General features: G+C 37.1%; 1 long non-coding RNA gene across 1 annotated transcript in view; it reads left to right on the top strand.

Annotated features, from left to right (window-relative positions):
• Positions 1-24,484, top strand: part of LOC141374093 (uncharacterized) — a 33,104-nt gene extending 8,620 nt beyond the window's left edge. The window contains exons 2-3 of the long non-coding RNA XR_012380662.1: positions 9,085-9,183; positions 23,815-24,484. This is a non-coding gene — a long non-coding RNA (uncharacterized lncRNA). The remainder of the gene's footprint in view (positions 1-9,084; positions 9,184-23,814) is intronic.
• Positions 24,485-24,707: the final 223 nt, after the last annotated feature.

A 24,707-nucleotide genomic window follows, 5' to 3' on the forward strand; every position in this document is an offset into this window, starting at 1 on the left:
TTTCACCTCCTTATGGCTGTTTCCTAAATGTATGTTTCTAGATCTGATTCATCTCTTATCAGAATCTCCTTGGAATTTATTAAATATGCCAACCTTTGAATCCACCTGAGACTAAGGTATACTTTATACCTTAGCCAGGGGACAGAGGCAGGATCCTAGGAGAACTTATTATAAATGCTTCTCAAGGTATTTTCTCTGAGTAGATTCCTGGTATTTCTTAAATCTTTCCTTTTGGTATGAGGAATGGGAGGTAGAGGCAGCAACAATTATACATAATAGTATTAGTTAATAAAAAAATAATGCTATGGACAGGAGCAACCTAAATATATGTCCAAACCCAAATATTCTATTGCCCTAATGACATTTCGAAAGTATTTCCTGCCATTTGAGCCATTTTCTACTAGTTGCTTCTCTACTTAACATTTAACATTCATAGTAGTTGTACCTCTAGTCAGCATTTATTATTAAACATCCACCATGCACAGGACACTTTATAAACATTATATAAATTGGTTCTAATCCTTGTATTAAACATGTAAAGTGGGAATTATTATCTCAGTCGTAAGGATGAGGAAACAGGCTCATAGAGTTTGAGCTATTTTCCCCAAGGTCACAGATTCAAGAAGTGCCAGAAATGGGATTTGCATTCAGTCCTCTTCATCTGCAAAGCCTCTCTACTCCTGCACACTGTCTTTTAGCTCAGTAAAAAACAGTCATACTGTTAGGCAAGGCTAAAGTGATGAATCATGGTGACAGAGAAGGGAAACTAGTGAGAGGAACATGGGAGTAACAAAGTAAACAAGAAGGGAGGAAGAAAAAGCATAGAACTTATAAACCCCTTAGTTATAAAGATATCTGCTAGATTATAAATTCTATCAAGGAAGGGTCTAATTCTTTTATTTCTTTATCTCTCACCCTGCTTAGGACCAGGGCTGGGAAAGAATGGATACTTAATGAGGACTTATGAACTGACCCTTTATTAATAAGTTGTTGATTAAGTATCACCATTAATCACTGCATATTCTTCCCCACCCTTAAGATAGAGTATAGCAGATGTCAGGGCAAGGTGTGGTAGGTTCAGGGAGGCTTATCAATAGAGGGCATTTTAAATACCTATAATCTCCTCATTAAACTCTCGGACCTAAGATAATATTTGAACAAGTGCTGATTGCCAATAAACCAAAGTCCTGTGTTTGACTTTCAAGGAATTGAGCTGATGAGAAACAAGTTGGATTTCTTTTTTTTTTTTTACAAGTTGGATTTCTATCAATGAACAGGTACTCATTCTTATATTCATAAATATTTATTAAGTACTTTCTATAAGCAAGGCAATGGGTAGGTACTATGCATGGAAACATCCAAATATCCAGATGTCTCTGACTGGAATAAATATGTCTTAAAATGTCATTTTGTTTACCTGAAATGTCCAAACAGAGAGCTTCTATGAAGAGGAAAAAGGCCATCTTGGTTAAACACTTCAAAAGAGCTTTGTAAAATACTCCCTTCCCTGCACTGATGATAGTGTGTCTGAATTCTGGTTCTTAGAAAGTTATTATGGTCCATCTGGGAGGGAAAGCCTCTTGCTCCTTCAGAAAATCTCAGTGAGGGCAGGAGACCTGTGTCCTGAGTGGATATATGTGCATTTATGTATATTGATATTTAGAGGATGTAGAACAACATGAGTCCCAGGAAAACTCAAAACTAAGAAGTCATATGAAAAAAAAGGAAGTTGTGAAACTTGGAGAAGTTGGTCAAAGCTCTATGTTAAGCTGGTGCCTATGAAGTGCTTAAACCAGAATATTCACACAGCTGTGGAATCAGAAGGAACTCCCCATATTCCCAGTTGTCAGTGGAAATCAGAATACCTTATACCTTAACCAGGGGACAGAGGCAGGATCCTAAAAGAAGATATCATAAATGCTTAGAGCTGAAAGATACTTTACAGGTAACTGATCCAGTAGTTCCTAAATCCTGTTGCCACCAAGAACACCTGAGAAGCTTTCTAAAAATTGGAAACCTAAGCCCCACATCATATACCTAGATTTGATTTCCCAGTGGGTAAGAACTGGAAATCTGCTCTATCAAGCCCCTAGTGACTCTAAAGATAAAATATGACAAATGATGACAAATGTCAAATAATGAGTATGTATTTTCCCATAAAATAGGGCTTTTCAGAAAGAAAAATCTCCAGTACAAATTGGAGAAGTAAACTCAGAGGAGAAGGGTATAACAGAATTTATAGCCTCAGAAATATATTCCTATTACATAGTCAAAAGTAACAACGTACAGGCTGAAACCATCAGATTAGAAGACCAAAGACCAGCATTCCTCTCTTTCCTGGGTATATGTGCTAGGAGAAGTCACATGACTACCAGCTAACTCCTTACATAAACATGGAAACACCATGCCTGAAACATAGGTGTTAAAGTCATCTACACCTTAATTTTCTCATCTATAAAACGGGAACACTCGGGCGCCTGGGTGGCTCAGTTTGTTGGGCGACTGCCTTCGGCTCAGGTCATGATCCTGGAGTCCCGGGATCGAGTCCCACATTGGGCTCCCTGCTCGGCAGGGAGTCTGCTTCTCCCTCTGATCCTCCCCCCGCTCATGTGCTCTCTCTATCTCATTCTCTCTCTCAAATAAATAAATAAATAAAATATTAAAAAAAAAAAAAACGGGAACACTCACATGGATCCCCTAAGAGTAATTTTCTCATTCCAAAAGTTGAATTAAAAGTTATTTCTCCTCTTAATGAGCCTTTACCATAGAAACACTGGTTCATCGAAAATATAATAAAAACAAGCAAGTTCGTCCCGCTCCTGCCTTTCAGAGACCCTGTGGGAAAGAAAGTGGAAGATATCTATTCAAAGAGAGGGTTTGCGGTACATTTTCTTGCCATTCCTGATTCAATTCATTGTACGTCAAAATGGGAGAAGAGTGAGTATTATGACTGGATTGTGTCCCCCACAAAGATATGTTGAAGTCCTAACTCCCGGTACCTGGGAATGTGACCTCATTTGGAAATAGGGTCCCTGATTTAATCAAGTTGAGGTCAGTAAAATGAGCCAAAGTCCTATATTCTGGGAGCCATTATAAGAAGAGAGAAATTTGGACACAGACTGGCACGGAGAGGAGACTATCACGTACAGACAGACCACCACGTGCTGACAGAAGCAGAGTGGCAGGCTGCAGCTGCAAACTTGGGACAACCAAGGCTTGATGGCTACCACCTGGGCTAGGTGCCGTAGCTGCACCACAAGGACCAGACTCTCCCCAGACTCTCTTGCAAGACAGCACGGCCCGGCTGACACATCCGTTTCAGACTTCTGGCCTCCAGAACTGGGAGACAATACATCTCTGTTGTTTTGAGGTTCCCTGCCTGTGGCACTTGGTGATAGCCACCCTAGAAAACGAATACAGTGAGTGAAGAGACCTCTAGTTCCTCAACAAAACCAAGTCTGTTCCTGTCCTATCAGAGGATGAGGACCTTCATCCACGAGTCTTGGCAGGCAGAGAGCGGTGGTACGGTTCAGGGCATGTCCTTCTGATGCCCAGAGAAACATCCACTGACCCTTCCCTGAGAGTAGTCCTGACACCTGGAGTGGCATCACGATGAGGGGGGCCAGGCATTCCAAAGACAGGCTGGCAGGGATAGAGCAACTCTCCAACCTACTGAAAGCAAAACCAAACCAAACACAGATTTACGAGCTGTGACACCCATTCGTTTCAAATTTGGTGTTAGCTTCTAAAACCCAAGGGCTGAAATCCCACCCAAGCCTCCTCAGTTAGCTTGTATGTAAGGCCTAGAACCCTCATACTGTGTGGGACAGTTTGGTGACTAAAAGTTCATTACAAAGTGGCATTTCCTTGGGAAACCAGGGCCTCACAGAGGAACTGATGACAGGACACCTTTCTAAGATACTGTTTCCTAACACCACTTGCAGAGGTGTTATGAAGATGAAAATACTAAAATAGTGTGTTTGTAAGCCAAAAGCCTTACCCCCAACATAGGTATGGCTGTTGCTGGTTCTTTACCAACACAGTTTTGCAAAATAAAAAAGGTTTATTATTCCCATTAGTTCACTGGTGGAAATTAAATAATAGGGCCAAGAAAAAAGGGAATGTATGTTCTCACTGTGAGATACGCAAATGGAGTATATGAAGAAATATCCCCATTAGCTTGCTGTCTGCCCAGAGAACCAGGCCTTTCGTCTGACATCCCCTACAGGTTAATTGAGGACGGCTGCTTGTTTAAAGAGTCTAGCAATTATTCTGAGGAACCGACTAGCCAAATCTATTCCATCTGATGATGAGTGAAAATGTAGAGCTTAACTCTTCTCTAAAGACAACAACAACAAAAAGGCACAATTTGAAGGTGGGAAAAAGGAAATCTGAATTATACCTAGTGGTTGCTGCTGACATTTAATACTATCAAGAAATACTAAATTATCTCCCATCCAAGCTGCCTTTTAAGTCATATATTACAAATAGGTGAGCTAGGCACTCAATACAATGCAATTTCTGTAGTAGCTGGGGAATTCAATGATTCTAAAATATTCTAAGCTTGTGGTCTATTTCACTGTCCCTGTAGAATCTTCTGATTAAGTGAGGAAGCCCAGGAATACAGTCATGAAAAGATTTTATTTTTAGTTGTTGCCTTTGGCAAAGTTCTCTGCCTAAATGGAGAGAATTTACTCTTTAAAAAAAAAAAAAACAACGGAGTTTTCTCTTCTGCTGCATAAAGAAATAAAAATAGCAAAGGCCTCATAAATTATCATTCCTCAGTGTCAGAATGTCTCGCTGTGGAGCTGATTGTTAGTTGAGGGCTGTTACAAAGTCACTCTGCAGGCAAGAGTCCTCTGCCTGTTTCCTAACACCAAAATGACAACTGGGAACAGATGAACAGGCCTTTGGGCAAAAACGTATTTTTTTTTTTTTCCCATGAACAGGCACAGGTTTCAGAGAAAACCAGAGATGACATAGACTTCCTCATCACTATCGTACACCTCCCTTCCACCAGCAAAATTCTCAATGTCAAAAAGTAGTCACACGCCTCTTGTACCATTCCTAAAAGATGTCAGAATCGAATGAGCTCCACATGTGTAGGCGCTGGGGCCTTTCTCCTCACTCGCCTGAGCCAACTTGACAGTGAGCCTGCTGAAAGAGGCTTTCTAATAGGTCAGGTCTGGTAATTTGGCCACAGTCATCCTACCTGCACAGTTTGATCTGATTGGCCTGAAGCAGGAGAAATTTAAGGAGGTCAATACACTGGATCTCTGCATCCCCACTGTTGCCTTCGTTCTAATCCCACTGGTTCCTTTGCATGCTAGACTGAATTCTGCCATTTCCCTCTCTATCCCACCAGGATATGATGAGATGTCACACCCCTTATTATATTACTTTACATGGAAAAGGGGACTTTCATGCAATTAAGTTTACTAATCAGCTGTCCTGAGAGAGGGAGATGTTCGAATGGTCCTATTCTGATCACACGAGCCCTTTCAAAGCAGAGAGTTTTATCCAGCTGGTACCAGAAGAAGGAGCCAGAGAGATTCAAGGGGTGAGAGGGACTTGATGCAAGGGAAGCTCTCCGTTCCTAAGCTGAAGGGCCACAGGCCAGGACCTGAGAGCAGCCCAGAAGAGCTAAAAGTGGTGCCCAGACAACAGCCAGCAAGGAAACCAGACCTCAGCCCTCCAACCACAAAGAACCGAAGCCTGCCAACAACCTGAATGAACCTGGAAGCATATTCTTGCCCAGAGCCTCCAAATAAGAGCCCAGCCTCATCAATCCCTTCATTTAGGTCTTGTGGGATCCTCAGCAGAGATCTCAGTGGGGCCCACCTGAACTTCTGACCAACAGAACTGGGAGCTAATAAGTGAGTGTTGTTGCAAGCTGCTAAATTTGTGGTAATTTGTTACCGCAGATTACACCATATACCAGTATACCCTGTGCTTGAGTCACTATCTTTGTGGCCTGTGGAGTAACCCAATTCCTCTGAGACTAGGGCCCTACCTTCCTCTTACCAGATCCTCCAGCCTTCTGACCAAAATTCCCAGCTACCAGGGTCCCGGCTACCTGCTTAAAAGATTCCCCTGGTCTTATGGGATTATGAGCCTGCCCGAATCCCTGTCCTCTGACGTACATATTCTGGGAGATGCCTGATCATTGGGTTCTCCTGCCTCTTCATATTAAATACCTGCCCACATCCAGTGCCTGTTATTCACATAAACTTAGGGAAAGAGTGTGGACTTTGAAAGCAGCCAGGATTTTGCATCTCAGTTCTGCCACTTACTAATTATAGGATATTGGAAAAGTCATTAAACCTCTAGGGCTTCATTTTTCATGTTGTAAAATAGAGATAATACCATTCACTTTGTAAGATTTTTAAGGATTAATCTTAATGTATGTAAAGTATATGGTAGCTAATCATTACTACTTCTTTTATCAATCCACACAACTAAATAGTTCATTCATTCTGCTGAAATGGAATTCCTCCCAGAGCATTCAGCTGGATTTGTCCCTCCAATTTTCTGCTTTGGTGGGTGAGGCTATTTCCAATTCCCCACCACTCCCAATTGCCATACCAAGTTAACCTCACCATAGCCCATTGCCCAATGCAATACACTTCTGTTCATTTGTTCATTCATTCATTCATCAGGAGGCTTCCATATCTCAGGCACTGTAAAAGGCACAGGGATATAATGTTAATCCAAAGAGATAAGCTTTCAGAGTTTACATTCTAGTGTGATCCTTTCATGTTAGAATCATTCCATAAGATGCATAAATTTATTGTAATTTTGAAGTTATCTAAAGACCAAGAGGCATGATAACATTACAAAAAAAAAAAAGGTATGAAATGTGACCAGCATTATTTTTGTGTCAGAGAACAACAGGCATTGTCTCTCACATTTGACAGCTAAGACTTAATATTTCTTTTGCAAGAGAAAAGGTAGTAACTCTTATGTGGTAATGAAATGTTCATGTTCTACTTCAGCGACTTAATGAAAAGAATCACATTATTTCAGAGATATGAGTGATTAATCCACCAAGAGAAAGCAGGCTGTGGCCAAGGCGGGGAGTACTAGAGAAGTATGTAAACAATCTGCTGGTTGGATCTTAGACCAGCTGCTGCCTCCTGATTGAAAAGAAAAAAAAAAAAAAAATCCTCTTAACCTCGCATTGGAAGCAAGCCCTGACTCTCCCTAGAGGCCATTTTGTAACCCAAAAGAGCTCATTCCGGAGAACCACTGAATTTATCTCAGTGGCAGTTTATCACAGTGAGTGTCAAGACTGAACAGCTTAACTGCCTGAAAAGCCTGTCTGTGTTGGACCCATCCAATGCCACGGTCTTGTAAGGGAGAGTCGTTCACTGAGTTGTTAGCCCAACATCATCAATATCACTGTCTATGGCTTGTGCTGCAAAGAAGTAAATAAAAAGCAAGGCTGGGAGGAAAACAGAGTCTTCTTTGAGTTGCCTCCTATTTACCAGTAATCCCACCAAGTGTTTTTTTGGATTGGCAAAACTGAGCTCTACATGTTTATATTGGTAACATTTTCCAGTAGGTTCTACCAAAAGGTATCTGAGCACCTTGTGTTGTGAAATTTAGAGAAATGAAAAACATTAAAACAAATAAGCCTTGTCTCCCAGTACAGGCTCCTGGAAAAGAAATTCTACCTTTCTAAGGGCATCAGCCTAAATGAGGCCTCAGTTCTTAAATTCCTTAATCAGTTGCCTTAGAAACCGAGAGAATGTGGTGAGCACCTCCAGGCAGCAAGGTAATACCATGATAGGTTTAATCACCTGTTCCTAGCCATACACTTGAGTGAAGGTGAAATTGTTATTATTCACTGTGACTGACGTTCTGAATTTTGCAGATCTTTTGGCACTTAAATAAAATCTCTCAGGAAGAAGAAGGAGGGGATGTTAGGTACACTGAGATTAGGAATCCTTGTTTAGCACTCACTGGTTTATCTCAGCTGGAAAGCACTCCAAGTGGAATTCAATCCTGTTCAGCAATTTATTGAGTTCCTACTATGTGCAAGTCACCTAGTGAAAAACAGTAGGAAATTATATTCACCCTCATGCCTGGAGAGCACCATGAATCTTACAAAATAAAATATGATATGCCCATAATCTAAATATTAAAATGGTGAGAGAAGAACGTTCTGTCATTTATTTACTTTTACCAGAGGAAGGCAAGCATTGGGTTTATAGGTAAACAGAACCATCACATTTTAAAATTAAATCTCTGAAACCTCCAAAACACTTATTCACAGATATATCACTCTAAGTGAAGATCAGAATTGTGGGTTCTGAAATCAGTCCCTAATTCCATCTGCCAAGCAGATTAGATTTAACTCTTAACTAGCATCACTAAATGAAGGTTTGGTAGTTGTCTAATTCTGTGTGCCCTCTATTCTAGGTTATTCCAACCCTATTTGTGTGAAGATAATGATGCCTTCTTCTATGAAGACATTTAATTCTGAGCTCTTAGAGTTATTTGTTGTTTGAGTTTGTTTGTTTCTCATGTTCTTGCTCAAAGTCCATTCTCTGTATATTGGATCTTTTTCTTTTCTTCTTCTTTCTAGTCACCCTTACCTTCTCCCTCTCTTCACCTCCCACCTGGAAAACAAATGTCAAGCATCTAGTTTCGTATTTCTCCATGCTCAGACCTCATACACACACATATGAGGGGAATCATTGTTTGTTTTACCAAAATGTTATCATACTATATGCAAGAATTACATCTTGATTTTCCTCACATAACAGTGCGAAATATCCTTTCGAATTAGGTTATTACAGGTCGAACTCACTCTTTTAGCAGATTTGCCATGCTTTTATTTTTTTAAGATTTTATTTATTTATTTGAGAGAGAGAGAAAGTGTGAGTGGGGCCAGGGGCAGAAGGAGAAGAGAGAGAATCTCCAGCAGACTCCGCACTATGCACAGAGATCATGACCTGAGCTGTAATCAAGAATCAGATGCTCAACTGACTGAGCCACCCAGGAGCCCCTCCATGTTTTTAATATACCACAATTTATTCACTCATTCTTCTACTAATGGTTACTCACTTTGTTTTTCAGCCTTGTGCCTCTACACACAGAGCTGCAAGACACTCCTGTGGACTAACACTTCTATTTCTATGCCACAGACTCACCGGGATGGAGCTGCTGAATCAAACAGTATGTACATTTTTATTTTTAAAAATATTGCCAGATTACTTCCCCAAAAAGTGTCCCACCAACCGTGCATGAGAATGTCCTTTTCCCCAAATTCCAACCTACAATAGGTATAATCTCCCTTTAAATTTTTGGCACTGACATGTAAAATGAGTTATTTTTATTTTAACTTGTATTTCTCTGATTCGCGCAAAAGTTGATTCTTGTCCATCCGGACTTGTTCCTCTATGAATTATGAATCCTTTGTCCATTTTCCATTGATGTGTTTGTCTTATGGTGATCAATGTGCAGACCCTCCTTTTGTGTCATAGATAATGGCACTTTAACTGTCATTTGTGTTTGTATTTTTTCCACTATTGATCTTTACATATTACCTCCTACATTTTCCTGTTGTGTGATTTACATGTTGTGATTCAGTCTATCTGGAATTTATATAGTGAAAGATGAGGGCTTAATTTTATTTTCTTCTGGGGGGAGAGCCAGTTTTACCAGCACCATTTATGAACTAAACTATCCTTTTCCCATTGAATTAAAATACAGTGTTCTTTTTTCCTACCCCTGATCGGTTTGTCAGTTCCCATACTAGTATCCCTCCAATTAGGATTGGGGTAGATTTATAGAAATTTTTATTGTCTGTTATGCTTAATCCTCCATCACTATTCTGGTTTTCTTTATATTTTTGACTATTCTAAATAGTCTTCAATATGAATTTTGAATCATCTTGTCAAATCCTCCCCTTAAAGTACTGTCTGGTTTTTAATTGGCATTGTACTGAATTTTATGTTAATTCTGAGAGCATGGATCCTTTTATATTAATTCTGAGGGCATGGATTTTTAACTCTTCTCATCTAAAAATATGGCATATTGATCCATTTGTTCAGAGAGTTTTATGTCTTTACATAAGAATTTATGAGTTTTGTTTTATTTTTTACCATGTAAAGTCCTTATCTTTCTTGATGAATTTTTTTCTTAAGCATTACGTAGTTTTTTGTCACTATAGTGAAGGTTTTCTAATTTTCATTTCTAGGTGATTATTGTTGATACACAGAAAAACTATTGTTTTTTTCATACCTATCTTATTTCATCAATTCTGAAATACATATTTTAACATCTTTGAAAGTGGAATATATCCTATAATAATGACATCTTAATTATAATTACATTTTTAATGGCATATCTTGAAACTATGGCATCTTAGGTCCTTTTAAATGTGATATACCATAAATAAATAGATAAGATATACCAATTAACTTTCCAATTTTTTTCTTCTGTTTCATATTAGTGGATTTTTTAAGGTTTTCTAATTACATAATCATATCTCCAAGAAAACATAATTTTATCTCTTCATTTCTAAATGTATACCAGTTATTTCATTTTCTTATTTGGGGGTATTGTGTTTTTATATATTGTGTTTTTATGTTATGGAATGGTTAGCATAAAGAATTTTAATTTCTTGCTATTGGTTTTTTATAGGTCTTCATCATAAGTAATTTCTTTTCCAATTTTATGTAGACTTTTTATTGGGACTGTCAGATAAGCATTTTATCTTTATTGGTAAATGTTGCAAACACAGGATAAAGGTGCATACACAAGTTGTATCTTTCCACAATGTCAGCTTTATTCAGGCATAAAGCAAGGTAATTACAAAGCAGATTCAGAATTCCAAACTTAGGGACATTGCAGTATGCCTTTAACTTGGTTTCATACCTGGCCCACGAAACAAAGTACAATACAAAGTCACCCAGCAAACAAGATACAGAAGAGGTAAGAAGTTAACAAACCAAAGGCAACATTAGTCCATGGGCGGGTGGTTGAGATGGGGACTCCATCTGGTCCGGGTCAGCTTCTGACACTTGCCGCTTATTAGGTTCAAGCAGTGAAGGGGTCTCTATAATGTTCAGAGATCAATTAGGCAGAACCTTCAGTGGATGTTGCCTTTCTCATGTGGACAGACGTGGAAGAGTCAGCATCTGGAGGATCTGACAATTTGCTGCAGAGGTCCCTGCTTTCTAAAGGAATTTAACCAGTCTTGGGCCTTTGCAGGCCTCTTCACATGGCCTTACTGATTATCAGTCCTTAGCGCTGTCACTCTGCTGGTTTTGGTGATATCTAGTCTTAGCTGCAATGACCTTGACTGCTTTCCTGATTATGGCACTTCTTGACATGAGTGACTCCATCTTGCTTTCTGTAGTAAAATCACGTGACTTTTCTCCTTCAACATATAAAATCGCACTAATAGTTTTCCTGATTTTGAATCATTCCTGCATTCCTGGAATTAATCCTACTTAGTGCATTATGGTGTGTATGTTTTGATATAATGCTGGGCTCCGTTTGATTATATTTTAATTTGAAAATTTTTGCTGCTATATTCATAAGAGGTGGGACTCTTGTGTTTTATCTGCACTGTGTTTAGTAAGTGTTAAGATTATGCTGGTTTTATGAAATGTGGAGAAAATCTACACGTTTTCCTGTGATATGGAATAGTTAAATACTTGAATGGATGATTTCTAAGGATTTGATGAAACTCAGCCACAAAGCCATCTGGTCCTGTTAACTTCTTCAGTGGATTATTTTTATTCACCTTTCCAGTATTTTCTATAGCATTTAGTATACTAGAGTAGTCCTCCTTTTTGATCAATTGCAGTGATTTACATTTGTTTTAACATCAATTTCCCCTGAGTTATCAAATGTGTTACCATAAAGTTTCATGAAGCTTTTTCTTAGATTCTTTTATCTTTTCCACATCTGTATTATGACTCATTTCTCTTTCTAATCCTTTATATTTTTCTTCTTTTTTTTCTTTAATGGGTTTATGAGAAATTTATCTGTTTTATTAATCTTTTCAAATAACCAGGTTCCAGGTTTATTTAACCTTTCTAGCTTTTTTGGTTTATTTTCTATTTCTTAAATTTTAGGTGTTATATTTATTAATATATTCTGGTTGATTTTGTGGATATTTTAATTTCTTAGGATGAGTACAAGGTACCTTCATTTTTAGCCATCCTTTAATAAAGATACCACTTACAGCTATGAATTTCATCTATGAATATAACTTCTGCTATGTTCCATAAATTTGTAGTCAATGTGTTCTCATTTTTGCTGCCTTGGAGATAGTTTGTGATTTCTGTTTTTATTTTTTTCTTTGATCTAAGAGTTAAAGAGGAATGTTTTTTAATGTCCAAATTCATTGTATAGTTATCAGAGAACATGGATTGTAAAATCTCCACTTTTGTTTTTAAAGTTTCTTTTTGACTAGACACATGATCAATTTTTGTAAATATTCCAGGGACATTTTTAAAAATTACATGATCTATTTGAAGGATATAAAATTCCATATTGGGCTATGAATAGATTTTATTGATTATATTATTCATTTCTTCTATGTTGTTACTTTTGTTTTCCCTACTTAATCTAATTTTGAATATGCATATTGAAATCTCCCACTTTTTAGCTTTATAGCTTTTGCTTTATATACTTAGTAGCTATGCTATTTGGTGCCTACATGTAAAAAAGAAAGATAACCAAATGAAATAATATTTCCTGGTTTTGGCGATTTCAAAGGAGGTCCTGGTCACTGTTTGACCACCATCCAGGGCTTCTGTTCACTCACAGAAAATATTCTACTGAGCACTATAAGTGAGTTCCACAACATGCCCTGTAATATAAATATCTGAACAATGTAAATTGTTTGACAAGAATCTCTTTATCTGCCCAATTATTTTACGATTACCTATGCACTGGGGAAGCAGTGAGTTTAATGCTTAAGACTATGGGCTCATGAGTCAGACTGACTGGTTTCTAAAATCTGGTTCTGTCACATAAATTACTTAAGTTTGTTCAGATCTGTTTTTATGCCTGATAAGTGGGACATAGTGCAGTGTACCTCACAGCGTTATTGGGACAATCCAATGATGGAATCCATGGGAAGTTTGGAGTCAGGCATGTAGCATACAGTCAATAACAATTACCTACTGATCTTATACTAAGTTCTTAAAGTGCCCCAAAGACCATGGGTATTGATATGCTTTGAAAAGTACATACAATTATACAAAGATAAATGAGTTATAGTATTATTAAAGCAGACAAGGGAAATGCAAATGCTTCAGAGATATAATTATGGTACATATGATTGAAGAAAATAAAATTACATGAAATAATATAAGAGCAATGCCAAAAATTAAGTGCAAGTCCTTCAAGGACAAGGGCTGCGCTCCTTTCCACAGCAATAGATCTATGATTTCAAGAACAGAGCTGGTCGCACTGTAGACAAAAGCAAAAAAAAAAATTTAATTTTCTGTGATTGGTACTGTTCTCAATAAATTCTTAATTAAATAGAATAAAAATTTTAATTTATTACCTCATACCTTTGTTACAAAAGGGACACTTGTAAAAGGTCTTGTAAAAATACTTTTTAAAATATCATTGGACTAATATCAGAAAGATTAATCGTTCAGAAGCTCAAAAAACAGTAAATCAAAAACCATGACACCTGACGAACTTTGAAAGACATTTAAAATTCTCTCCTCCATTTCCTCATATAAAGACTAGGCTTTTATTTTTAAAATATTAGGATGTTTCAATTTCCTTGGCACTTTGAAATCCCTATGAGTCAGTAATTTTTGCAGCATTATGTAAAGTGGTCTAAGGAGATTTTTTTAAAAAGTATTACATCTCCTGCTTTGAATGAGTTTAACTCTAGCTTCAGATTCCTGGCACACCCTTAAAAACTTTTATAAACCAACATATAAAGAGTGCAATCTAATATAATGCAAATTGAGTACCTGAGCACTGAGGGGAAGAAAATTGAAGAAGCTATTAGTGAGAGAGAAAATTCACTATTGGTCATCTGAACTCCCCAGCACTAGTAGTTCTGAAACTTTAGAATACTTAAAAATCAGCAGTGGAACTTGAAAAAATGCAAATTTCAGGTGTAGCTCCAGAGATTCTGATTCAATAGGCCTATGATGGGACCCAAGAATCAGGATTTTTTAAGACTCATAGTCAGAGGAAGGATGTAATGTCTCTTTTTCTTTCCCTGGAAAGTGAAACACAAAATAATGCTTCACATGCAAAAAGATAGTGCCCTTATTTCACCTGAATCTCCTCACCAGACAAATGGAGAAGGTAAAACAATCCATGAAGACTCTCCTAGCTCTATGAGGCATATATTCGTAAAAAGCCAGACCTTGTGCATCACACAAACATACTTAAAATGTATCAAATATCTGTACTGTATGGATTTTCTACCTCTTTTTATCATGGATAAGCCTTTATTTATACTATGGAAACATAATATTACTAACATCATTGATAACTGTGTCATTATCACAAATAGATTTAAAAAATCTACCCAACCAGAAAATATTTACAAACAATATGACATTAAAAGCCAATGTAATTAACACAGAGAAAGCACTTATAAATCAATAAGGAAAAGTAGTAATACTCTCAGGAAAAAAGTTGCGAAAAGAATATAAGACAGATTACAGTCCAAGAAATATCCTTGGCCCAAAAAACCTATGTAAAGCATTCAACTTCACAAATATTTAAAGAACAATTTAAAACAACAAGGATTTCAATTAGTGAAGAGTTTTTTAATGATAAGAACTCTATTAAAGTGTAATATATGAAAAATGGACACTCATACAGTTCTGGTGTTGATTTTTTTAATTTTTCTGAGAAACAGTTTGTAATACATATCAAGAACTTTTAAAAATTCAGACCATTTTAGTAGTTCTACCTAGGAAAAAAATGCTATAGAGAAATGCTAAGATATTCAAATAATTTATTTCTAAAAATATTTATTATAGGATGATTATAAGAGCAATAAGTTAAAAAAATCTACATATAAAAAATAGGAAGGCAGGGGCACCTGGGTGGCTCACTTGGTTAAACACCTGCCTTCGGCTTGGGTTATGATCACAGGGTCCTGGGATTGAGCCCCACATCATCCATGTCATCCATTGTCAGGCTCCCTTCTCAGCAGGGAGTCCGTATGCTTCTCCCTCCCCCTCTGCCCCTCTTCCCTGCTTGTGCTCTCAGTCTCTCAAATAAATAAATAAAATCCTTTAAAAAAAATAAGGCAATTGCATAAATTATGGTCTATTCACATTGTGGACATATAGCCATTAAAATTGTTTTTAAAGAACATTAAATAATATGAGAAAATGTCAATGTAAAATATTAAGCAGGGAAAGAAATGTTAAAATTACATATTTGGCAAATACCCCAATTGTTGTTTCTGCATATGTTTGTGTACGCATATAATTAGAAAAAATTGCAGCAAAGTCTTGAGTGTTGTTTCTGAGTAGTGGAATTATGGGTAATTTCAGTTTGTCTCATTATAATTTTCTATACTTTCTGGATATTCTACAATGTGTATGTATTCCTTTCATACTGAGAACTTAAAAAATGAATGCCATAGCATATCAAAGGTTAATAGGATGGAAATCTGTTCCTCAAATAAATTAGCCACTTTTATTTCCAACCACAGGCAGTTGAAAAGCAATTGTTCACATGTATATATAATTGAGAAAAGGACTAAATCAAGTAAAGTCCCTATGTCATTAATAGAAGTGAAGCAATCAGGGTGAAGACTTCTATGCACTGTCAATATTTACATGTTCAGGGAAACCTTAAGTCATAATTCTTTTTTTTTCAAGTCATAATTCTTTAAGACTAATTTGTCTCTCTTAAGAACTGTAGAAAAATTGGTATATGAAAAATTTGGAGGCCACCCAAAGAGAATTCAATTCTAGCTTGATTCACAAAATTGTCTTCTGTGGCCCAGATTGTCCTGAACAACCGCTAAAAGAGGTCTACCAGAACTCTCATCCTCCCTCAGAGGCTGGGAGAATATATATGCCCATAATTCTTAAAAGCCTCACTAGAAAATCAAGAATTTGATGGAGATTTAGAATCTAGAATCCAGGAAAGACAGGTCAAGATGTCACCGGTTTCTAAACCCAGCTCCACATCAGAATCGCCTGTGGAGCTTGTTAATTAAGATTCCTGATCCTATCCCCAGAGATTCAGAAGACTGAGGTAAACTTCAGGAATATGTATTTTAAACATATATCGCGCTTGATTCTAATGAAGTCCAAATACAGGACACATAATTTGAGAGCCACTGATCTCATACTAACAAGGCAGTTTAGCCCAAAGAGGGAAAGATCAATTACTTATTAACAAAGCAACTGGGCACCTGGCTATATATGACCTAAATAATAACAGAAAAGAAGAGTTACAAAGAGAAATGGTCTTTACTGAACATAAACAATCAGTTTGCTAGGATGACAGGGAAGGGCAATGGGAGGACGATTTTGTTGAGTAATACTCTGCTAAGTGCTTTAGGTAGGTAGGTATCTACCTATAAATTGGCTAGGGGTTTGTGTGGCTCTTAGAAAAATCCTGAATGTCAGAGTGTTTCCTCTAACTCAGATAACTCTGAACCCAGCTTGAAAACTAAATATGGTGAGACTTTTTATCAGTTCATATTTTTCCATTTTCTTTTTTAAAGATCAACTCACCAAAAATCTCCAAAAAGTATATTTTCTGTGTGATGTTACAGCTATTCATACAAAACAAACACTGACATTTTAACTCTTATCCTTAGATCATTTCATTAGCTAACATTCTAGAATGGGGAATCATCAAGAGAAGAAATCATAGAGTAATGTTATATGAACTTTTATATCTCTAAGCAAAGGATTCTCCCTTTTTACTAGGCACATACTATGTGCCAAGCACATTTAGTTAGTCTGCACAAACCCTGTTAAGTAGTCATTATTATTCCTCATTTTATAGATCAAGAAATAAAAAAGAATGAAAATCATATTAAATATTTTATTCAAGGCCAAGAAACCAGAAAGTGGCCAAGTGAGAATTTGAATCCAGGACTAACCTGTAAGTTCAGGTTCTTTCCACTTCCCCTAGAGCCTCCTTCATTACTAAAAATGTCTTTGTCAGTAGAGGATATTTGAATGAAAGGGCCAAAACGTAGATGTTACTCTAAATGCTAAGCTTATTCTGTACCTTATCAACAACCATAATTCTTGATTCACTATGTTCTTGTCCCAGAGAAGTAAAAAAACATATATATATTCTGCAGATTTTTAAGTTATTATTATATAATTTATGGGGAGACATTACAAATCTAAAATCACCTTGTTGGTATTTTAGTCCTTGAGTGACAATCCAAATTGTGCACTTGTTCTTTTTAAATGGCCACTGATTACAGGATTGAAAAGGCTTTGTTATATCAGAGTAGTCTAATTTTTTTGAAATTTCCCTGTGGGTCACTGTATTCTCACATATGGTAAAACCTTTTTCAGAGGGTTGTGCTGAAATCACAACAGAAGTTACAACAGGAGTCTTATATCACTTGCCAGTTTCTCTTTGAGAAAGAGCTACCTGGGAAATTTTCCTCTTGAAAATCAATCTGGTTTGGAAGGAGAAGAAAGCCAATGACACAGTGATTGTAACTAAGAAAGTATGAAATGGAGATAGTTCATATCTGTATTGTCTTATCAGACTATCACCTCAATGCGATTTAAAACATCATGTTCTAATTAAAATTTAGGCGAATAGCATGGGAACAATTGTATCATCAAGGAGACAAATTTCTAACACATAGAGTTATGATTTATAATTATTAGCTTTATTATCATCATCACTATATTCATAAAACATCTGAGTTCTAGAGCTTTCAAAAACATATTCCTTTGCAAAATCCAGGGTCATTTTGTATTAACACCAGATTCCATAGACTTTGAACTTATCCCCAATAGACTATTTTTACTGGAACTAAAGATAATAAGCTGCCTGAGTATACTGTGAAATATCCATAGATATTTATCCCCTGGGCCCTCCCAAGTTTTTCTCATTAGTCCTCAGTAGGTCCCTGTGAAGCAGAAGCAGAGGTGCTATCTTCCGTCATCACATGAAAAAAATAAAAAGCAAAGAACAAAAGATAGTGAGTTTGTCCAACTGAAGTCATATACTACCCCAGTACAGAGGAACTGAGGTCTTGACATATGAATACGATGAGAATTCATTCTAGATCTCAATGTGTAGAAAACAAGAGTATGGGAATGAGGTGGGGGAATAGGAATAAATGCAGATACCCCTTACCCTTCTCGCTGCCTTTCCTATTCCACATTCCCCGAAGGAGGAATGAGGGAATTCTAAAGAACCAAAGCAGAATGAGAACCTTCTCCCCCCTGGAGAAGGTTACATTTCCTGGCTTCTTGTCATGTTAAGCTAACAAAACAGGCTCTGTCTTTTGGTAAATGAGCATATAACCTTCAATTACCATTCAGATGTAATGACATTTCTAAGCCTAACTCAAGTGAGCTGCTAATAGGACTCAATTTCCCATCTTTAGCTGTTTTCTCTCTGTATTTCCATTCTTAGGAATGTATCCACTTGTATCCAATGCTTAAATTCGCATATCTACCTTAATCAGCACAAATATTGTATCTCCAGCACTAATTTTTTAGTCAAGCTTTAGTTCCATATTTATTTTTGGGAAATAGGATGCCAACAGGCAATTTCCACCAGAACATTTTGCTTTAATTCCAAGTGTTACAAAATCAAATGAAGGCACAATCCCTACCTGAATAAGCTTTCTTTATGTGCAGCTTCATTCTCTCCCACCATATTTTCCAAATGATTCAATAGTTTCAACCTTTGACTCATCTTCTAGTCTTTTCTCCACCCCAGCCCTAATAATCAGTTATCAAGTTCTGGCATTTTTTTTTCTTTTTATGGTCTTTAGTATTTATCTCTACCTTGTCATTCCTTCAAATCTAGGTCTTTATCTTCATATAGATTTGCAATTTCCATCAAATTTTCAGCAATAAACTCGATTTCACTAAACACTACAATAATCTCTCTGATACAACAAAGCTAAGTTAGTCTTTATAAAACCTCTACTTGGAATGCTTGACCTTCCATTATCTAGGTGCTACAACTTTCCAACACGGGCCTTAAACTCATGACCCTGAGATCAATACCTGAGCTGAAATCAAGAATTGGACGCTTAACTGACCAAGCCACCCATGTGCCCCTAGGTACTACAACTTTCTAGACTCAATTCCAATGTCAATATTCAGTGAAACTTTTCCTGATAACTTCTATACAGAATAGTTACATGCTTCTTTAAATGTCTACAACATGGACCATGTGAGTCTGATTATAGAATATCCTGTGTTATTTTTTGGCTTATTTTATAAGCTTACCTCCCCATGGATTACAAGCAGTTGAAGAACCTTAATAACAAGAAGTGCTTTTGTTTGTTTACTTATTTCTTTAGTAAAAGTCAGGGCACAAAACAGTTGCAGGCCTATATATTATGTTTGACATTGTCTTAATTATAATGATTTAAAATCTCTTTTAAATTCTAAGGGTCTTGAGGATTCTTTAACTTTATTCCTTATCATGAAATTTCATTGACTCTACATAAAGCTTGAGGTTATTTGATTAGAGAATCACATTGAGACAGTCACAAATTCTCCCCCCAATATGTCAGTCTTGTTCAGCTCTTTGTTTCCTTTTCCTCTGTTCCTGGCTAGATGTTTAGTTCATGTTTGAGAGAGAGAATGCTAATGGACATTGCAATTTTATCACCGCCTTTCTAAAAGCCAGAGAAAGTGGTGATAAGTAACTAGCATTTTTCTCACATTTGAAAGTGAGTATATAAAGTACATGAAGATATTTAAGAGAGTGCTCAGAGAAGAGTACTGCAAGGATAAGTGCTTAATACTCACGACTGACCCAAGAGAAAGGTTGGCTTGACGTATCTGATTGTCCTAGGCTGGGTTCCCAGCAGTAGTCCCTGAGACATGGATTTACATGCATGTGACATATTAAGGAAGGAGTCTAACAGAAACTGATAGGAAGTAGGACAAGCAGACCCAGAAGGCACAGTCAAATAGGGTATGATTTTAGGCAAAGTCTCAGACTCAGCCTGATCCTGGTAGGAGTTCTGTAGGTGATTTACTCATTTATCACTCAGTCATTGACTATAGCTTGCTCTCGTGCATCATCAGCTCCCAAGTCCTTCCAGCCCTCTGTGTACAGCAAAGCTGCCTGGTAGCCCAAGGGCAGCCTCCAGCAAGTACAGAGACTACCATGGGCCCAGAACTGGTAAGCAAGCTCCAGTGGATCTGGGTGGAGCAGACAGCACCTTTGGCAGGATGTTCCTACTTCTCTAAAGGAAATAATATATGTGCTCATTTGTTTCAAATATTGTGTGTGCATAGAAAAAAATGTTAAAGGGTATAACTAGAAGCATGGCTCTAATCGTAAGATATGGTCCACCCATCCCATTTATCATCCTCTATATCAAAAAACATTGCAACAAAAAATTTTAATTGCCCTTAGAAATATAACTTAAGGGCGCCTGGGTGGCTCAGCTGGTTAAGCTACTACTGCCTTCGGCTCAGGTCATGATCCTGGAGTCCCAGGACCGAGTCCCTCATCAGGCTCCCTGCTCCACAGGGAGTCTGCTTCTCCCTCTGACCGTTCCCCCTCTCATGTGCTCTCTCTCTCTCATTCTCTCTCTCAAAAAAATAAATAAAATCTTTAAAAAAAAAAGAAATGTAACTTAAAAGTACTTTAGAAATTCAAATGAAAAGTCGGATCACATTTGGTTATAAGGAATGCCTTGAGATGAAGAGCCTCATACTCCACCAACTGAGCCAGCCAGGTGCCCTGCTACCAGATTACTCTTAACAGATAGGTCTGACCAATTCTGTCATCCAGTGATATCCAAAACAGTCAAGGTATTCAGAATTCTAGCTGACCTTCCTGCTATCATTCTTTTGCCCATTTAACTTACACTATATGTAGCTACCAAATTACTTTTTTTTAAAGATTTACTTTTTAAGGTACTCTCTATACCCAATGTGGAACTCAAACTCAAAACCCTGAGATGAAGAGCCCCACATTAAAATTAGAATTCTGCTAGAATAATCCAGATAAAAGCAATGAAGGTGATAAATAATGGTAAAGAAAAAAAGCATTTATCCTGTCTTTTCTATATGAACTGTACTACTGATAACCAAATAGTAAGGGAGGACAACGGTGATTTTAAAAATTAGAAGATGTACAGGAATGACTGTGGAGATTAAAATTAGCATTAGTTTTTAGTGGTTGTGCTAAGCTAAGTGGTAGTGCTAAGCAGCAACCATTTAGATCAAAGGGCTGAAGGAAAGAACATGGTCAAAGATCACTGGGAAAGATAGGGACTGTTTTAGCGAGGCAACATTGAATTTGTAAGGAAATACTGAATTTTAAATACAGGTGGATATAAACATAAGGATATTTTAGCAGGCAGTGGAAATACATGCCTGGGACTTTTAAGAGGGTTAGAAATATAAACTTGAGCCGTCACCAGTCGGTGATGGTAGAAGCTAAAGGAGTAGAGAGAGAAAGAACAGAGTGGGATGAAAGGTAATGACCACATCTGGCAAGCAGTAGGATCCTGAGAGAGATAGAGGAGAGGTGGGGGGTTTAAGGAAGAAAAGTACCACCTACAGCAAGATAGAAGGTCAATCCTGGAAAATGTCAGGGAAGATGAAGACAAAATACTTTGTTGATTTTCACTGTTAGGAAACAGAGTTATCAAACAACCTTGTTTTCCATCAGTTTTCACAGTTTAGGAGTCAGAGTCCTAGAAGAAATCAAAAGTATTTTTTTAAGATTTTATTTATTTATTTGATACACACACAGAGAGAGAGAGAGAACAAGCAAGGGGAGCAGAAGAGGGAGAAGCAAGCTCCCCACTGAGCAGGAAGCCCAATGCAGGACTCGATCCCAGGACCTTGATATCATAACCTGAGCCGAAGGCAGATGCTTAAGTGACTGAGCCACCCAAGCGCCCCCAAAAGTATTTTTCATTCTATATAATTGGGAACTAAAATAACTCAAAAACGTGTTGTATTTTATCTGGCTTAATTTCCCCTAGAGAATATAATTCTGTTCTTATTCCATAGTTATTTAAATAACCCCCTTATCCTTAAAGACAAAATAAAAGATTCTTCAATCTTTAAACCACCCAGGAAAGGAATTAGACCTGTTCTCTTGAGTCACTAAAGATTTCATGGCCTTAAAATATAATACAGGATAAACCCAACATATAAAATGAGCAATCATGATTTGGGTCACGTGACCGAGCTGGAGTTGAATACACAACTCAGGTGAGCAATATAAGAAGATAGGTGAGGATTCAGAAGTTGTGCACCAATTAACAAGCCACGGTTAGGCACAGAAGGCAACCACCTTGAGAAAGAAGGAAGTTTCACAGATAGGAGCATACATGCTAAGTCTAGCACCTGAATGACATTCATGGCCTTGAGACTATGGCAACCTGGTCCTCTCACTTGATCTACTTCTAGCCCAAAGGCTTACTTACTTCCCTGCAGAGTCTTGACCCGAATTGTCCTAAATCTCTAGCCACTACAACTTCCAGGAGCCTTTAAATTTAAGTACTCAATTTATGAATCATCTTCAAATTACTAATATTTGTTCCCATTTCATGCTTTTCAGAGCATCTCATACCTTCATCCAAAATTCATGTTATGTATATATTTTTTTTCTTTTGGCACTTTAAAGACTGCTATTAACTATTTTCAGAAATCCAATTAAACCTTAAACCCCATATTCAAAGTTTAATTTTTTTTTCTTACTCTCACCATTAAATTGGTCCTTGGTATTAAAGTGACCCAGATTTTCATCATGAAATATATTTGTTATCCTGGCTATTTGCAGTTTGGGAAACCATTTTCACTGCTCAATGACTTGTATCATATAGGTGACATTTATATTATTTTAAGCACCTACACACATCCCTGTTAGAATTACAGTGATTAAAATAAATACACTTTCTAAATGTTTGAAGGAACTTAATAACATTGTTTCAGAAACAACTGTCCAAGCCACTAGACTGTGTTTATGCCACACGAGGTGGCTCCACTATACTTGAGAGTTGAATCACGCCACCCATTTAGCTGAGTTTTTGTACTCATGGAGTGATCATTGCAGATGATCAGTCACTTCATTCTAGTCACTTCACTCTAAGGTCGCTACATTCTCCTGGCCACTTAGTATCTTCAAGGAATCAGCACCAATAGCTTTACACAATTCGTTCCCTCCTTTTAAGGAGGACAGGGAGGAGAAATTAGATTTTCCCTGGTATTATTCTAAAATGAATAGAAAATTAATGCTGTGTAGATATGAGATTATGTATCAGAATAATGTATCAGAATAATAATAATCATAATATTATTCAAATTATTGTCTCCTTTGGTGAAGACCATTTATTAATTGTTTTACTGAGCACATTGATATATTACTGACTTATGTGCCGAACTTTTGTAATTTGAGGCCATTGAAAAGATGCTTTGTGGGAAATAAGGTAAGGAATAGAGTGGAGTATAGTATCAGGGTCTACTCAATAAGTTAAAACTTCAGTTGATCAATTTGTAGTAGTAAAGTGATTCAGAGCAAACAACAAATCTTTGCTAATTCTCTTCCCTTGCTCACTGATAGCCTTACACCCTCATCAATACATATTCTACTTTTTTTTAATCTTTTTTTTTTTTAGATTTTTTTCTTTTTATTTTTCGACAGAGAGAGAGAGAACGCAAGCAGGGGGAGTGCGAGAAGCAGGCTTCCCGCCAAGCAGGGAGCCCGACGTGGAATTCGATCCCAGGACCCTGGGATCATGACCTGAGCCGAAGGCAGATGCTCAACGCCCCAGATTCTACTCTTGTATATGTGACAAATTCAGGATAATTCAACCTAACTCTGCAAACATGGATGGAGCTTTTTGTGTCTATTCATTGTGCTTTGCACTATGGAAAGGCAGAGACAATTGGTATAACCTCTGCCCCTAAGTAGCTTCTAATCTTATAAAAGCAGATGGATAGTCAATTGTAAAAACAAGCAGAATAAAATAAATTTTAACACAGATATAGAAACAATATGCTGCCAAAAAAAGAAAAAGAAAAGAAATGGATATTTTAATTCTTAATGAGAGAAGGAATCAAAGGAGGCTGTTTAATCTTTGAGGATTACTTGCTTTCCTAGTAAGAATCAATAAGAATATTGATTTTTCTGTAAGTCACTGAAGATGACCAGAACAACTGAGATTTTATGTATTTCATCTGACATTTCACTGATCTCTGTATTCATTCATTTAACAAATAAATTTTGAGCATCTACTATGTGCCAAAGATGTCACTTAGAAAGGACATGAAAATAAATCCGATAAATATTAGAAATTTTGGAATAGGACAAGCCAAAGCAGAAAGGGAACAAAAGAATATCACAGCAGTACTCTTTCCTAGGGATGGGTGGTTAAATTAGGTTGGAGCCAAAGAGCTGAAGGATATTGGAGACTCAGTTTAAGGCTGCTTTCCCTTTGGTTGGCTACCAAAACTTCAAATTAGCAGAGCAGTGCACAAAATCAAGGGTACAAATGAGTAGAGGCTGCTTCCAGTGCATTGCTTGTTCCTTAAAAA

The sequence above is a fragment of the Callorhinus ursinus genome, unplaced genomic scaffold, assembly GCF_003265705.2.
Source record: "Callorhinus ursinus isolate GAN/ISIS: 27379988/994484 unplaced genomic scaffold, GSC_fseal_2.0 scaffold14, whole genome shotgun sequence".
NCBI lineage: Eukaryota > Metazoa > Chordata > Mammalia > Carnivora > Otariidae > Callorhinus > Callorhinus ursinus.